Below are 6,944 nucleotides of genomic sequence, written 5' to 3' on the forward strand. Positions count from 1 at the left end.
GTCTATCTGACCCTACCTACTCTTCTTGATAGATACTGGCCTGCCTGTCAGCGCAGGCAACAGTGCCAGGCTGTAAATTCCAAAGACCTATTTCCGTATCCTGATGACATAAAGACTCTCAGGTTAAAGTGGGACTGTGAACAGATGAGAGGTCACTTTAAGCTGCCAAAAGCTGGTTCCTGACCCCATGCTGGCGACAGGCAGCGCACAGGAGTAGAAGGCAGTCCTTAGACTTGCCACCAGATGGCGCCACAACCCCGCACCAGGCACAGATGGTTGGGACCCAGCGCCCAGGGTAGACAGGCTAAGGAAGACATTGAAGAGTCCACCAGGCAGGACCTTGTGCCACAGAAGCGACAGCAGGCACAAAGCATCCACCCCCACTTGGATCTGTGGTTTCCGCAAGGAGTAGCCGTGTGGCCGCAGCTCTCACTGGTCTGAGGGCATCCTATCTCCACTGCTAAGCACGTGAGATCCTGTCTCCATGTCTTATCCCTGCAAAGAGGGCACTCTTTGGGCTGGGTCCTTGAGGTCTCCTGGGAATTCCCAATTCCAGAGGCTAAAGCTCCGGGAGGGAAGCTTAGTATGGAGTAAATTATCCTAGCCTTTCGCAGCCCTGTGCATTCCTTCTGTCCCATGGGCAGGCAGCTCTGGACTGACTTCTGTCTGTCATGGGGCAGTCACAGCTAGGATAAGACATCCCAGGGCTATGTGATCAGGGCAGGGTAGGGTGGTCCCAGCTGGCATGTGGGACTGCTGTAGTGCCAGGTCTGACACGTTGGCTAGTCGCCCAAGCTGTTCTCCTCCAGGAGGGAGGGGACCACCCGTCAGGTCTGCCTTAGGTCTGGGGAGGAGGACCCGGAGGCCCTGCTGGAGTGAGCGCATAGTGCTCAAAGCTGTGTCTGACAAGGCCTCGCGACGGACATGTGGGCTGGGGACAGGCCTTTGTAGAGGAGACAGCACAGAGCCCAGAGCCTAGCCTGACATTTTCCTACCCGTTATTAGGACTTTCAGCCTTGGCCCTCCCAGCCCAGGCGACTAGGCCTTGGTCGATGTCTTCAAAGGGCCGGGCCAAAAGTCTGGGCTCTGCCCTGTCAGGGTGGAGTGGGAGTGTAAGGTAAGCCCATCTTTGTATCCAAGCAGGATGTCCCTGCCACCCACAGACTCTAGTATATTTGCACCCTGTGATGTGGTGCTGTCATGGCTCCCTGTCCCAGCATGGTGTCAGTGACAGGAAGCAGACAGGCTGCACGCTGTCATCCAACCATGAGTCTCCTTCAGAACCGCCAGGTGAGCCTTTGGGTGACAGAGCTTTGTCAAGATGAGGCCCAGAGAAAAGAGAGGACGACGGGGTGGGGTGGAGGGCACATCAGCCCTTCAGAACGCTGCCTGTTTGGGAACTCCCTATTGCACTTCCCACCTCTTCCACCAGAGGGCGCTGCCTAAAGACCTCGACCACTCTATGGGGGACACACGCCTTTCCTAGCCAGAGTGCCAAGCGCCTGGTGGCTCCAGCCTTTGAGAGTCTGTCTAGATGGCAAGATTGGAGACTGCTCTGTAAGCCACCCTTTCTCCCATCTAGATGGCAAATCATCTGTCCATGCTGTGGTCTCACCTCCTCTCTTGCCTCGGGGAGGGGGGCTCCTCTCTGCACCCCTGTTTAAAGCTGCTTCTGTTAAGCCTGGCTGGCAAGCGGATGACATCTATCCCTGAGTCTGGAGCCTCTTGCCTCTCTTCCCTCAGCCAGCAAGAGTCTACCTGAGAGTCTACCTGCAACACAGTGCCCGCCACTGCTGCAAGCCCTCCTAACAATCCTACAGACTTCCTCCATCCGTTAAGCGCCCACTTCCCCACTCCGCTCCACGCAGTTCACCTGGCCACTCCTGAGTGGGTGCGCCCTCAGCAGCCTCTCAGCTGCCTGACTTTGCTTTCTGGGCCTGGTGGGCCTGGCTGCCTTTAACCAAAGGGAAGGCATGAGAATAAATTCTGGTCTTGTTATACTCAGTGTGGCCCTCTTCCGCCTTCTCGGTCCCTGCTTTCTGACTCCATTCCTCGCCGCCCACACCCAGTCCTCAGCGTACTGCCCCTCCTACCTGCGGCTCCCACCTCTGCCTGCATCCCCAGCCTGAGAAAGCTTCTGGGCCAGAGGCCTTGTGTTTTGGAGGGAGCATGGGCTACAATGGCCCTTCCGCTGCCCTCCCCCCAGCCTCCCCCCAACCGGGCTAGCTGAGGAGCTAGCAACCCCACAGCCCAACCACCCCATGGCTGCCGGGCGTCTGCCTCACCACACGGGCTAGCCAGGAGAAGCCGCCAGGCCTCCCTGGAGGCAGCAGCGTCTTCTCACTGAAGCTTGTATCAGTGATAAAGGGCACTATCAGTCCCTCGTTCGTGTGCCAGAAGCTGCTTGCAATATGAGAGAGATGTTTAATTTATCTCAGGAACTAGGCACGAGTTATAAAAATGGTAATTTCTTGAAGATTCAATTACGTGTTTTCATTGTTACCCCGGTAATCAAGGAAACGATTTTTAATGATAGCCTAGAAAATGGTACCAATCTTGCAGGGAGGATAGCGCAGGCTAGTGATTAGGGACCAGAAGGACTGGTCTGTAGACCAGTGGGGCCAAGGTACCCCGTGTATGGCCATCCCTCAGCGGTCTGCGTTCCCAGTCTCCCCACCTGCCAGTGAGCCCACCACCTCTGGAGAATTTCAGTCATCTATCATCCGGGGCCTCTGCAGGAGCAACCCGGGCTCCTCAGGGAGGGGCTGGGACCTGATCTCTGCACCCCCAAGTGATGTCTCAGCTCTAAATAACATCTCCAGGATTAACATTGCTGGCAGCCAACAGTACCAGGTGATTGGGAAAGGGGTTTTATGGCCTCTTGGGGAAAATTGAACCTGCATCCGACGTGTGTTTCCAAGATGGGATTTTCCTCCCTGTCAAATGAAGCACTGTTCACACTAATTACAACTGCTGCTCCAAGCCGCCCATCACACTCAGTGGGCCGGCGGTGCCTGTGCCACCCAGGGGTCAGGGCTGGGTCAGCTACGGGAGCCCAAATCTCTTGATGACCTTGATGCTGTCTCTAGAGGAGGGGGCAGTGTGGTCAGGAGAGGAGAGAGGAGGGAATGCACAGGGAGAGATGGATGAGGGTAACCTGACAGAGCACACCAGGGAGGACACACTGGAGGCTCCAGGCGGCAGGGGCTGCGGGGGCTCCCTGGGAACCCAGGGCGGAGCCCTGGACATGCTGCAGCCGGACCTGGAGTCTGAAGCTGAGGCTAGACTGGGTGCAGATTCTTTTGAGTCCTCCTGCCTCGTCTCCAGGCTGCTCTGGCCTCAGCTCCCTCAAGCCAGCGGCTTCTACAGAGCAGGCCCTGCCCCACCCTGCTTCCTAGGGCCGTTGGCTTTGTTGTCAGACTGTCAGAGGCCATGTGGACATGAAGCCCCCTCCAGGTGAGCAGGGAGAGAGAGGCACGTGGACTGGGGTCCAGGGCTTGGATGCCTGTCCTTTTACAGAGACCCAGGGACACAGCTACCGCCACTGATCCTCTCTCCCTGCGCAACCCAGGGCAGCTGCTGTCCCTATCACTTCACAGCCGCACAGAGGCCATTGTGGGTGTGTACCATGCCTCTGAAGGGTGTAAGGGAAGGCTCTTCTAAGGGTGCTAGGCAAAGGGGATTCTGTCTTGTTTGATTTTTGAGGCAGGGTTTCTCTGTGCAGCCCTGGCTGTCTTGGAACTCCCTTTGCAGAGCAGGCTGCCTCCCACTCGGGTCTGCCTGCCTCTGGGTACTGGGACTAAAGGTGTGCATCACTACTGGCTCCCTGCAAAGTTTGAGTACCAGCTTCCAGTGAGCCTGACAGGAGGGAGAGAAGGATGGCGGCCAGCGTCCTGAGAGGGGACTGGGGCAGTTACCTTCTGTTCGCTTGAAGTAAGTACCAGCCCCTCTTTCTCCTTTCCAATAATTGCACTTATTTATTTTTAACCAAGATTAAATGTTCTTTTTAAAATTATTATTATTTTTTGTTTTTTTTTTGTTTTTTGGGGTTTTTTTTTTGGATTTGGTTTTTCGAGACAGGGTTTCTCTGTATAGCCCTGGCTGTCCTGGAACTCACTCTGTAGACCAGGCTGGCCTTGAACTCAGAAATCCGCCTGCCTCTGCCTCCCAGAGTGCTGGGATTACAGGCGTGCACCACCACCGCCCTGCTTAAATGTTCTTTTTGATCTCAAGATACACTGACTGTCCTGTCACGATATGTAGGATCCCTGCCGGAGCAGCCAGTCAGACAGGAGAAGGCCGGCTGAACCGTGCTGGGAGGCAGAGGATGCGCTTGTCTGGGATGCTGGGTCTTTGGTGAATCCATCTTTACCATGACGGCTGTGGCCATGAACATGTCCTGCCCCACCATGCAACCTCCATCCTTCCCACCACTGCCATGCCGTCCACCGTCACACTGTCACACCGTCATCACAGTCACACGGGCATCACAGTCACACCAGCATCACCCGTCATCACTGTCAACCACTGTCACCACTGTCATCATTCCCACAATCTCTGCCTGCATCACCACCACCATGTTGTTAGATATAGTGTCTCTGTATAGCCCTGGTTGTCCTGGGACTCACTATGTAGATCAGGCTGGCTTTGAACTCACAGAGATCATCCTGCCTCTGCCTCCTGAATTCTAGGCTTAAATTCATTCACCACCGCTCACGGTGCACCTCGATTGTCACCATCCCCACCCCTACGCCCCCCACCCCCACTTCCTTTACCACCACCAACTCACAGTGACCCTCACCCCCTTTCCTTCCCATCATATGTCCATGGTGACGAGTCCACACTTGGTTTGAGGCTTGCCGTTGCTCCTGTAAAGGAGACTCCATGACATTGCAGTTGACAGACATCTAACAGAGCCATTCGTGAGAGGAGGTAAAGCGAGGAGGGCACAAGGACAAGAATGGACGTAGAGACATTCCCATGCCCCCTCCGCCTCAGCCTAATGGGTATCCCTTCCTCTCCCCCTCTTCTCCCTCTTCCTCCTCCTCTTCTTTCTTTTCCTGTGAGACAGGTATAAATTACCCTGTAGCTGAGGCTGATCTCAAACTTGCAGCGATCCTCCTGCCTCAGACTGCCGAGTCTAGAATTACAAGCGTGTGCAGCCGTGCCTGGCAGCACTGACCCAGCTACTGTCACTGACCAGGTTGGGGCAGAAGAAGCTGTGGGGTGGGGAATGGGCGAAAGCAGTCTGATTTTTCTGACTGCCTCGTGTCCCTCAGCTGGGTTTGTCACCTCCATGGCCTCTTTAGAAGGGTGGGGTCGTGGGGGAGGGACCAGGCTGTCCCATGAGCCTTCACTGCGCTGAGCTCACAAGGGTCGGTACTCAGAGCGCTGCTGGGCCTGAGCTTGCTCTGCTCTTAGGCAGTGCTCACAGATAGTACACCACTGGGGCCAGAGGGCTGGGAACTCGTGGGTGGCACCGAGTGTGTTGTGGACTGATGCCATGGGTTCTTTCTGGGTCATCTCAAGGGGCACAGGGGAAAGTGAGCAGCGGCTGGACTTCCTGTGGTGGTAAGCTCCAGCTACCAAGCAATGTCTTCTCTTGGTGCTGGACGTCTCACTGGGTTTGCCAGCCCATAAGCTGCTGGCACAGTGTGTCCTAATCTTGTAGTCCTGGCCAGGGCACACAGAGATGGGCAGTCCTGGAAGCCATGTCTGTGCTGCTGGGGACACTGGGGACTCCAGGCAGCCCATGTTGAGCTGGGACAGCAGGGCTGTGGATGGCACCTGTCTAGGGATGGGCATTGTGTTGTCTCTAACTCTGGCCTGCTCTGGGCCCAGGGCCCTGCGTGCAGCACAGTGCTGGGGAGTGGAAGAATTCAGGGTCCAGGAAAGGGACTGGCACTACGGTTCAGGTACCCCAGAACCCTGCTGGGGCCAAGAACTGGGGACTTAGCCAGGTAGACGCTTGGCCAGGTGGCCCTACCCTACTTTACCTGAGCTGCACTAGATTTCTCTTGTGTTTGAGAAATATTAACAATTAAAAATCTTAAATCTTGGTGACATTCCCAGTGGCCAGATAATTAATACAAGAGCAGATAATAATTACTCAATGATTAATAACTGCATTTAATAGTTTTCTAAGTAATTATAATAAAGAGAAAGTTAAATGAATACCTATCAATGCTAATGCTCCGAGCAGCGCGTCACCTTGCTACTGCCGTGTGGTGAGTCGGCTTCCTGGCCACATTCACTTCTAGGCTGTAAGCCAGGGTGAGCTGGGCTTCCCACCTGGAGGGCCAGATAGCACGCCTGTGCCCAGAAAGTTAGTTCTGAGCGGCATGGTGGAGGCTGTTTCTTTCCTTCCTTGTCTTTCTCGGCTGCATGTGGCCATTGGCATCTTGTCTCGGGCTAACAGACTGGTGCATCTTCAGAGATTCGTGGCTGCTGCCTGGTCCTCACACTGGCACAGCCCTTCTAGTTCCTGCCGTGCTCTGGGAGCTGTCCCAGGGCCACTCTGCCAGCACTTGCTCAGTGTTGCCCTGGTCCTATGAGTTGTCGCCTGTGCATTGATTCACAGGAAGTCTTCACCTGCTAGGGGAGGGGGCGGCTCCGGTGAGAGGGTTCTCACCCTGTACCTGTCTCTGCCGATTCTGCTAGCCTGGACAGTGACTTGGAGTGTTCTGGGAGCCCACATAGGAATAGAGTCTGGGGAGATGAAGCCTCTCATGCAGGAGGGTCTCTCCTGCCCTGGCTGGTCAGACATTGCTGTGACGTCAGTCCCTTCCGTCCCCTCCCCACTGGACTCTGAGCAGGGCCATCCCGAGTCACCAGACTTCCAAGAGGACTGAGAACCACTGTCAGCAGCTGGCAGTGCTATGAATCCAGAATCAACCGGCTAGCTCTGGACATGGGCATTAAGGGGCCAGACTTTATACTCCAGC

The sequence above is a fragment of the Apodemus sylvaticus genome, chromosome 15, assembly GCF_947179515.1.
Source record: "Apodemus sylvaticus chromosome 15, mApoSyl1.1, whole genome shotgun sequence".
NCBI lineage: Eukaryota > Metazoa > Chordata > Mammalia > Rodentia > Muridae > Apodemus > Apodemus sylvaticus.